Below are 11925 nucleotides of genomic sequence, written 5' to 3' on the forward strand. Positions count from 1 at the left end.
CACAGATTCTAGGTTTGATGGACATTCTTCAAACAAATATCCTTCCCCACAATAAACACAGGCTATATTTTCAAATTGATCGAGCGGCTGAGCTACAAAACTATTAAAACCATTAGTGGTAAAAATTTTAAGCATTAAGGAAATCGAAGATACCTGAGATGCAAGTGAAGTGAGTGGATCCACTTTATGTATTCCAGCGACTCGTCTTCCTAACACTACTTGATTGGTTGGCCATTGATAATTGTTGTTGGCAATTCTCTCAATAATTTCATAAGCCTCGTTATAAGACTTAGAAAGGAGAGCACCATTAGCAGAAGCGTCCACTACCATCCTCATGTAAGCATTGAGACTATTATAGAACATCTCAAGTTGGATGCAATGAGGGATTTCATAATGAGGGAACTTCTGTAATACTTCTTTGTACCTTTCTCATACCTCATACAAGGACTCATCATCCATTTGTTGGAAAGCAGTGATCTCGTTCCTCAACTTAGCATTCTTGTTATGCAGGAAATACTTTATGAGGAATCTTTCTACTAACTCTTGCCTTGTGGAAATGAAATTTGGTGGCAATGAGTTCAACCAGGCTTGAGCTTTATCCCTTAGTGAATATAGGAATAGCTTTAATCATAGTGTATCTTTAGGTAATCCAGCTAACTTGAAAGAATTACTCACCTTATAAATAGTCTTAAGTGAAGGTGAGGATATTTAGTAGGCATTCTATTGAATTGACCCACTATCTGAAGCATCTAGAACATGACTAGTTTCAGCTCAAATTGTTGTGCCTCGATTTTGGGTCTCAATACTCGAATTAAGATCATGAAACACTAGCATAGCATACTGTCTTAGAGCTCTATCCCTATCATCAGCAATAAGGATAGGATTTTGAGTAGGGTTTGCTCCATTTCCTTGATTCAAATTTTCAAAGTTCATCTCTTTGGTCCTTCTCTAAAATGCTTGTCTTCTTTGTTGTCAAAAAGTTCTTTCCGTCTCAGAGTCTACGGGGAGTAAATTGATAATTTGATTAAAACCTATAAACAACCTGAAATGACACAGAAAAAATTAATTAAGTTAAAATTGAACAGAAAAATAAACCAAAATTCAAAATTCACAAATTCACAAATAATGACTTTTAAAACAGCCCCCAGTAACGGCGCCAAAAACTTGGAATGATGGAAATGTGCAAGTGTATACAATCGCAACAAGTAATAAAGTGACAAGTAAATATCGAGTTATTGTACCCACAGGGATTGTGTAAGAAAATTATTTATGAATGCAATTAAAACACTTTGGTGAAGAAAAATATTTTGATTTTGAGGAAATGATTAAAAAAACAAAAATTTAACTAAGTAAATCAAATAAAAATAAAAGTTCCAATGCACGATTTAAAAAGATAATTTTAATGAAGATGACATAATTTTGTTAGATTAATTACATTTCTTAACTTAGAATTACTAAACTCATGTTCATGTTGTTACGAATAAATTCACGGCAACTTGGTAATCTGCTAACTACTGCTCATATGTACCTATTAAATTAACTAATCTCTTGAACATTTTCCAATGCCAATTCAAACAATTAACCAATCTTCATAAGCACATAAAAGATAAAGTGAGGTAACAATGTACTCCTACCTTGAAACAGTTTAATTACAATAATATTGCAAGTTATGTAAGGCTAATGTATCGCCTAATACCGTCACTAATTTAACCCTCAACTACCTTAGAAGATTAAAATGCACTGATTAATTATTGTGTCAATTAATTACAATTTCGATGCGATTATAATTAATTCATTAGTTACCTTACAATCAAAATGCAAGAATAACTTAATCTTGATTTTACTTAATTAAACAACTTATCAAGGCCTATAACAACATAAACATAATTTTAATAACTTAAGTGAACGAAATGCAATCAACCTAACACAAACTAAATTTAAGCCTTATTAATTAAATTAAACATATCAACATCACAAGTATTCATAGACATGTTTATAACAACGCAATAAAAATTAAAAGATAGGGAACTAGAATCAAATCTGATGTTTCTCCGAAACTTGACTAGTTTGCTCTGCTCCTCCTTCTCCACTTGTTCTTGTTGAACCAAGGCTTCTACGAATACTTGAATGATGCTTCCACTGGTGGTTGAAAGGATCTTTTCCAAGAGGGTAAATCGGTAAGGGAATGGAAAGGAAAAAAAAAGAACAAAAGAAGGGGGTTTTAAGAGAAAAAGTGAGAGAGAAGTGTGAAGAATGATAGTAAGAGGTGTGCTTGAAATGGGCAGCCAAGAGGGGTATTTATAGGTTGAGTAGGCTGCTAAAAATAGCAAAAATCAGCAGCCATAGGCTCCTCTCATGGCTGGCCACACATGTGGCAAATTTGAAGGTTTCAAATTTGCTATTTTTAGGTGGGGACAAATCTAAAACGGCTTAATAAATGGAGAGGTTAGAATACAAATTCAAGGAGACTTCAAGGGCTATTTTGCAAGCCAAATGATCAGCTAAACAAGCTGATTAGGTCAGCATGTGGGGTAGTTTTGGGTAGCCCATTGCTTGGTTGGATCGGTTTTCTCAGTTTAGCACAATTAGGCCTCTTTTTCATAATTTAATTAATAATATTAATTTAACCCAAAATAAATTGGATTAAAATTAAAATTAATTATATTATGAATTAATATTAATAATTTGGACCGCCTTAGGCTGAAAAATTAATTCGCCTTGATGTTTCAAAATCGCTTCTCTGTTTTGTGCTTTTAGCAGTGTCTGCCAAGCCAATTTTTCGCCCTTTGTGCGAATTTGTCGGAAATAAATCAAAATTAATCAAAATTTATTATAAAATTAACTAAAATTAAACGTGTTAATAATTTAAGTTCAATTTAATTATTTTATAATTATTATATATTTTTCAACAAGAATTACTACAAAATTGCATGAATTTGAGTTAAAATGGGCATGAGAAAGTGTGTATATTTTCGTGTTTCATTCCTCATGTTTAATGTCCTGGCAAACTACCTCATGTTTACTGTCCCAATAGACTCCTTTGGCTTTCATAGATGAGCTATGGTTTTAAACCTATAACCTCATGTTTAATATCCTTGCAGACTACCCGTGTTTATTATCCCAGCAGACTCCATCGGTTGTCATAACCTAGCTATGGTCTTACATCTTTAAATCTCTTTTAAAGTATAGGCCCGAAGGACCTTACTGTTGTTGCGGTGTCGCCCCATAAAGCCTATTGACCATCATTGTGGTGTTGATATGTGGAACCTAATAACCTCATCACAGTGTCACTCTAGTGAGCCAATTGATATCATTCTATTTCACATTTAACCTTGATGTTCGAACACCGTAGTGTCCCCTTTGTAAAGCCCAGAGCTTCACAGGTCATGGTTTGTACTCAGCAATACCAGATTGTGGAATCTAACGAAAATTCCATTTCTTTATTCATCCGCCCATTCCTCCATTTCGATAATTCTAACATTGATACTCAAACACCGCAGTGTCCCCTCCGTAAGGCCCAGAGCTTCATGCATCAAGATTTGCACTTAGCAAAACCAGATCATAGAATCTAACAGAAATTTATTTTTCCCAACCCTAGCTTCAACTATTTCACTAATAACTTTCTTCCATACATTACAATTCATAAACATGTAGTCCCAAGCATATTATCTTATAAACATAATAATATGGAGTATGCTAAACTTATCTATTACACCACAACCAGTTCATGCATACCAACACACTTGTGGATACTCATATACATACTCGTCCTTATGCATACATAACATACTCAAAATAGCAAATATCATACCAATCACATAGCATCCAAAGTACAACCATGAATAGAGCATAGAAACTCACCTGATGCGTTTTTGCCTTATCAGATTAGCTTTCTCTAACGCTAGAGCTTTCATTCTACTGGCAGCTAAGCATGACAACCAAAGTTACAAGTTAAACTTAGTATTCCATTTTAAATACTCAATTTTCTAGAAACATGCAAAACTCGTCAAAGGATCTGGAAATTCTTAACTTTATTTCTTAATTTAACAAACACCTAAGGACTTAGAACTTTACCAGTGTTGGAAAATGTGCCCATATTGTAGTAAACATGTAACTATTTTCTATTTATTTGAATGATGAATAAATAAATAAAGTTAATTTCACAATTCACTATTTCATTATTATGTCTTTTGTATTCTCTGTCTTTTATATTTTGCATGCATAGCGAAATTGTGCGAAGCAAATATTAACTCATTGATTATCAAACTGAAGATCAATGGCATTGTAAGAATGTTTATATTGCGAGAAAGGCAACTTACATCAATAGATAATCTAAATGAGTCTATAATCCGGTAAAAGAATCAAAGTGAGCATTTGATTCAAATATTGAGAAGGATTATTATATCATCTACAAATTCAATTGGGGAAATGGCTAGTCTTGGCTATCGGGGCAATTGGTAGAAAGATACATTGGACTGGACCCAAGATGAATTAATTCTGAATCTGTTTTTGAATTAATTCACTTGTGACATTCATAGTGTGATTTACCTAAATCCTAAGTTAGTTATTGACCATGCATATACAACTCATGTGCTTTGATATAAGTGGAGGCTTATACTCTAAAAATGATCGACCCCATAGCCGATATGTTGGGTACATGACTTGTGTATGGCATGGTTTTACTAGCATTAGTAGAATTCATAGCTCAATTAAAGAGTTAATGATATCCTCTCATTGGCATTGTGTGGATTGATAAATATGGAACGTGGCCACAAGTTGCTCGTTCTCAAATGAGTAATTTATCACAGTCATTTGTTGACAGTGATCATATTAATTATTAAGAAGACACAATGGTGACAATGAGACAAAATAGGATTGTATTGAGTAATAGATTTAACTCAAAGGAATCAAGGATATCATATAAGGGTAACACACACATGACGAGGTCACTGGATAAAGTAGTTGGATGAATTACTTTCGTAAAGATTATACAATAAGGAGTTCTCAATCATGGTACTTCTTGTGAACTGACTCCATGATTAAATAATTGCAAATTATTGGAATGATACTTCTAGACATAAATGCAATCACTATAGCCTAATTGTATATGTCTGATTGGTCCCTCTACTAGCTCAACAAAAGCTTGATCAGATTGAATTTGAATCAAAAATAAATTCTACGACTTTGGGAATAATTTAATTAAGTCAATTTATTCAATGTGGAATTAAATTAGGTGGTCGTGTGAATTGTTTAACTAGAGAATTTGATTAAAGAACTTTCTTGAAAAATTAATTTGAAAAATCTAAGTGAATTTTGGAAAAATTAATTTTGATCAAGTAAAATTAATATGATATTTTTGGAAATTAACTTTCAAATTAGACTATTGGCCCAAAATCGAGATCGGGACCTAAAAACTAGTCGAATCGGGCCCGATATGTGAAACCGAGCCAATGGTCCAACCAGTGTCTAAACCAGACCGGTCAGGTCGTCATTGACCCGGATTGAACCGATAGTAGCCGAACCGACTTGGGGTGTCGTAAGGGTGTCGCACTTGTATTACTGGACACGACGGTGCTGGTAGCTGTAACAGCGGTGTCTCGATGGCCACAATAGTTGGTTATCGGTGGTTGAACAGTGGAAGAGTTACACTCCTATTATGACTCTACCAGAGAATTTGATTTGAGATTAACTATTCTAAAAATAATATTATTTTAATAGTTTAATATTAAATTTAACTTAATGCTTATCTTAATAGTATTTTATTAATTTAATTCTAAATTATTATCTTAATATTAAATTTAATTTAATGTTTAATAAACATTCTATTATTTTAATAAGATTCAATATTAAATTAATCTAGTATTTATCTTGATAAATATTATATTAATTTAATATTAAAATGATTGAGTTTAATCATAGTTGAACTCTCTAAACTCTTCCTATATAAAGAGAGTCTTAGGTTATTATTTTTCACACTTGAATTCAAGAGAAAGTTGTAGGGAGAAAATACTCTAAAGAGATTACTCCTGAAAATTTCTAGAGATATTTTTCTAATTTATAACTTGACCCAAAATTTTAGAGAAATTAAAAAATTACCTCGCTGGTAATTTTTGTGAACAATTTTCTGATTCGAAACGAGCCACACTCGACAGACGTGAGCTTGAGGATAGCAAAGAAGACTACTCGATCGAAGCACTTACTAAGATGTGTAACACCCCTACCCGTATCAGTCACCGGATTAGGGTTACGATGTATTACCGAACAAGACATAGTTTTCAAACATTCACAAATTCATACATGTCATATTCGCATTACATAAATCATATGATTGATTAAACATTAAACATACCTTATACATCGTGATACAAAATACAATTCATATCTCAAGTCAGGTATAATATGCTTTTAAATATAAACACATTTAAATAAATACATATAATAAGTTGAATACATCTTGAGCAATAATGTTCTCCCATAATCTACCTTAACATAAATGCACAAAGCTCATATCTATTTAACAAATTCATATATAAGCTTTTTAATAATAATTAGCAAAAGTTACTATTCATTTGGTCAATTCTCATCTCATTAACCGAAAATACACATGCTTATTACCATTTCCCTTCCAACTTTATTCCATTACTAAACAAATGTGCAATCACACATTGAAGCATATATAAACATACTATAATTTGCATTTTATAAATGCATCATTCATATATATATAAACATAAACATATGCTCATTGATACCTATTACTAGTCAAATATAAACATGCATTATACTTGACTTATCATTTAATCATACTACTGAATCTCAAACGCATTATATAATCATATAAAATTAGCTAAACCATCTTAATATAAATTACAAGTACTGAATCAATACATGTTTATTACACCTATTTACAATGTACTGAAATGTCACACCCAAAAATCAATCTATTCAATACATGTTCGGCTATAATAATAAATCAATACACTACCATAAGTTGCCTTCATCAACCGAGTTTATGAAATTAAAATCCATCTTCAAAACATACTTAATATATCAACTCATTATATTTTATAAATAAATACTTCCAAACATAACATAAACCATAATTTAATAAAACACATACACAACCATTAACTTAATCATTTCAAACCATACTTCATATAAACATATGAAATACATTTTTATAACTAAGTTCAAATTATCTATCTCTAGTCGTACCTATTGGTCAAATTTTAACAATGATACAAGCATCACTTAACCCATTTAACGTATACCAAATACCTAGCATACATCCAAATTTTAACTCGTTTCCAAGTCAAATTATAAATCTACACATAACACCAAGCATAAATTTATAATCATCTATTCAATTAAGCTATCTTCATAACCAAACATTACAAGCATGATCATTATAAAACATACCTTTAAAATGAGTTAAAGCACAACCAGATATACACAACATTAATTTCATAATTAAGCTATTTTCAGATGGCTATCATATATATATATATATATATACTCCAAAATCAAACATAACATAAACCGGCCTATACATGCCATAGGTTAAAGTTCATACCGAAAACAAACGATACTGTGATAGACTTCGCTGACGATCCCCGAGCCCGTAACTAGCTTCCAAAATCTATGAAATAGAAAATAAACATACACACAGTAAGCTATCAAAGCTTAGTAAGTCATAAGCAAATAAAACATTTAATAACATAATCAACTCAATTAACCAAACCAATTTATGCAATTATAATCACTTATAATTTCAGGCTTACAATTTTATATATAACATATACTTTCATAAACAACTTAACATAGCCGAATATACACTTGTATATATATTACTAATACATTCTCCAATTTCAAAGTCATGTTGGCATGTATATATCCGATTATTCACAAGCATTCATCTAAACATACTCATAGATCAAGCTTTAAAATCACACACTTATACCTATCAATACGGTCGAATATGTATTTCATATTCACACATATACTTATAATAGCATTTTGAATTATTTTTATTACATATAAATTAACTAACTTACCACATCGTTAAATAGGTAACCAAATATCACATACCTGACTGTTTTAGCTCATTAAATACATTCGTTCATAATTTATCATTGCCCGTTGAACAGTTTGGAATCGAATAGGATGCTCGGATAATCACATATATCGTACAATGCCAACATCCCAGACGTGGTCTTACATGTAATCACATATCGATGCCACTGTCCCAGACAGGGTCTTACACGAATCACATATACAATGCCGATGTCCCAGACATGGTCTTACACGCAATCACATATCGTAAATCCTATGTCATGGCATATGTATCCTAGATATTCCTAAGGTTCGTACAGGGCTTTTCGGACGTCGTAACTCGAGCGAATCAAACTTGAACACATTATTTCAATGCATAATCACATTCGGCAATCTCAATTATAAATCCATAATATTCAAATCAGCATATCAAGTTAATTTACATTCAAAATTAACAACATTTATTTGCTTATAGACTTACCTCGGATATATGCGAACGGTATAAAACGACTATTCAACTATTTTTGTTTTCCCCTGATCCAAGTCCGATTTCTTTGGTTCTTGATCTAAATATATTCAAAATAAAGTAATTCAAATATAATTCCATTCAATTAGTTCAAAAACACATAAATGGAAAAATGACCATTTTGCCCCTAACATTTTACACTTTTTACAATTTAGTCCGAATTGCGCAAAACACAAAATATGCAAAATCTAACAATATCATAGCTAGAGCGAATCTTCCTCATATTCATACAAGTCCAACATTTCATTTATTTCACATTTTAGTTCCTCAATTTATTATTTTTGCAATTTAGTCCTAATTACTCAAATTCATCAAAAATTCCAATACAAAACATATTAATCCAAAACATATCTTTTATAATTCATCATCAAACATCACAAAACACAAATATTCATCAATGGCATGACTCAAAATATTCATCAAAATCAGAAATTCTAGCATGGGTCGGATAGTATTCGAAGCAACAATCTCAAAAACATAAAAAATTAACAAAAATTGAGATAGTTACATACCTTAATTTTGGGCAACAATGGCCGAATAACTAAAGCTTTCTTTCTTTTCTTCCTTTTTTTGTTTCGGTCATGCCTTTAAAAAGTTGAAAGCATGTTCTCTTATTTTATGTTTTATTATAATATAACATGTTTATTAATTTACCTATTTAACCTTTATTAACAAATATTCAACCATTATAAAACATGGCCACTACCGTCCATCTATTTAAATATGGTCAAATTTCCACTTAAACACTTCATATTTAAAAGACATATTCAATTCGGTCATTTTCTATTAAACCATTAAATTTTCATTTTACACGATTAAGCCCTTTTTTTTTAAAATCGGGCATCCAAACGATAAAATTTTAAAACGAAAATTTAGAACACACAAATTCACACATTATAAACACCAAAAATAATTTTAAAAAAATATTTTTCTAACTTGGATTCGTGGTCCCGAAATCACCGTTCCGAATAGGGTCAAAATCGGGCTGTTACAAGATGAATCGAAAAGGTACAAGTTTGAGTAAGTGTTTATTACTTTAGAATATCTTGTTTTGGAAAAAAATTAAAACTCTAGTTTTTCCCTATATTTATTTTCTGCTACATTTTCCAAACTCGTTTTTTCCAACAACCAGCTCACAGAATTCTCTACTTTTCCAACTCAAAACTCATAATCACCGTTCCATGCAGAGCTTCCCGTAATTATCTCTTCTTTGGAGCAACCAAAGATGAAGATGAAGAAGAGAAGAAAATTACTCAAAATTGATAAGAATTCCCCCGTGAATTGTAACACCCCTAACCCTTATTCGTTGCTAGAACAGGGTTACAGAGCGTTACCAGAACATACAGGAACATTTTACACATAATTTATGTAAATTACTATTCGTTAGTCGAGATCATTCAAAACGTCCCTTAATTGGACCCTCGAGGCCCAATACGAGCATTAGAATCAAGTCGGGACTAAATTAGGAACTCAGGGAATTTTTTGCAAAATTCCAAAATTTCCCAAGGTGCAGGGCTCACACGCCTGTGTGGTCCAAGGGACACGCTCATGTGACTCTGGGACACGCCCGTGTTCAACCCCATGTAACTCTCTGACTTGCACACACGGCCATGCCACATGCCCGTGTGCTAGGCTGTGTGGTTAATTAATTCAATTCGAAATTAGGTGCAGGTTTCACATGGCCAAGACACACGCCCGTGTTCTAGGTCGTGTAGCACACACGGCTGAGACACACGCCTGTGTCTCTGCCCGTGTGCTCAATTCTGAGCATTCTATTTCTCAAAATTAAGGTGCAGGGAACACACTGCCACACTACATGCCCGTGACACACGACTAAGACACACACTCGTGTGGACAAAATAAAGCCATTCCTAGCTTCATTTCTCACCCCCAATATTTGCCATAATCCTACACCACATCTTGCATTCATAACCCAACAAATCTAAGCATTTTATTCAAGTTAATTCTATCATTTAACATAATATATCATCACATACAATTACTAACCATCTCAAGCATTCTAATCAAGCATATTTCATCCATCATCATGTCATATCATTTCATGCATACATGTTTACAATCTTGCCTTAGTTATGTCCTCATGTTAGACATAATTTGAACAACTACTTAACATGTATGTGGCTAACATAATATGACATTACAAGTATATCAAAACAATCATTACTAGCCATTCCAATAGATAGATTACAAGCATCGTTTATGTTTACATGCCAATATGGCCAACATATCCTATACATGCCATTACAACCGCAATTGAATTACAATACTATATCGACATGGGCTGATGTATAGTGTGAGTGATCTCCGCCAAGCTTCCAATCCAACGAGTTTCTGATTACTCTAAAATAAGGGAAAATAAATAGAGTAAGCATAAAATGCTTAGTAAGTTCGTATAACACGGTACTTAACTTACCATTCATCCTATTTGAGGTAACTAAGTAAGGTATAATCAACCACTTTGATCTCAAGCCCTACACACATCCTCATTACCCTTGTTAATCATATATTCTATAGTAATATCAAGACATGTATGGGCTCAACAATAATCAAGTTTCCAAGCACATATGCTTTCTACATCATGTATTCATTCAACATATATAATTCATCTCATTATTTCGAGTATAATTTCATAATAGTTCATTTCGAGTTCAGATCATTTCGCGTCAGAACTTTACACATATTACTCGGAATATCAAAGTCATGATTAGTACACTCTAGGTGTACATGTCTATAATCAATAATGAACATTCTCATCAAATAGTTTCCATGTACAAATATCATCATTTCATATTTCATATATCACTTGTCACATATCATCATTTTCTTGGATTTCATGTAATATTTTTTTTCATGTCATATTTCCATATCATATACACCATTCCATGTCAATTTGTCTTAAATTTATATTTGCCCCTGTCAGAACCTTGCCCGTTGAATTTATTTGAATTATCGATGGATACATAAGTAGTACACTCGAGGCGTACGAATTAGAATACATCAATTCATATTCAATGGTACCCATAAGGTACTATTTTAGGGAGTACACACTCGAGCCATATATATATACACTATAGGATTACCAGTCCAGGCTAAATCCTTTTATGACATATGCTCTAAAGAGCTTGATCTGGATTACCCATCCGGGCTAAATTCAATCCATAATATATGCTCGAGAGGACTTATATCAGTATTACACATCCAGGCTAAACCCTATCAGAATCAAAGTCAAAGGATTACTCATCCGAGCTAAATCTTATTCGCAACAAATGCAAGACCTCTTTTGTTTTGGGAAATCACATATCCATCGATTTTCCATTTATTCAACC

The 11925-nt window shown here is 32.4% G+C and overlaps 1 non-coding gene across 1 annotated transcript; it reads left to right on the top strand.

Moving 5' to 3' along the window:
- The first annotated feature begins 385 nt into the window (after nt 1–385).
- On the top strand, nt 386–492 carry LOC128281080 (small nucleolar RNA R71). The gene has a single exon (XR_008271295.1). It is a non-coding gene; the product is annotated as a small nucleolar RNA R71 (small nucleolar RNA).
- Nucleotides 493–11925: the final 11433 nt, after the last annotated feature.

This window comes from Gossypium arboreum, chromosome 9, assembly GCF_025698485.1.
Source record: "Gossypium arboreum isolate Shixiya-1 chromosome 9, ASM2569848v2, whole genome shotgun sequence".
In the NCBI taxonomy this organism is placed as follows: domain Eukaryota; kingdom Viridiplantae; phylum Streptophyta; class Magnoliopsida; order Malvales; family Malvaceae; genus Gossypium; species Gossypium arboreum.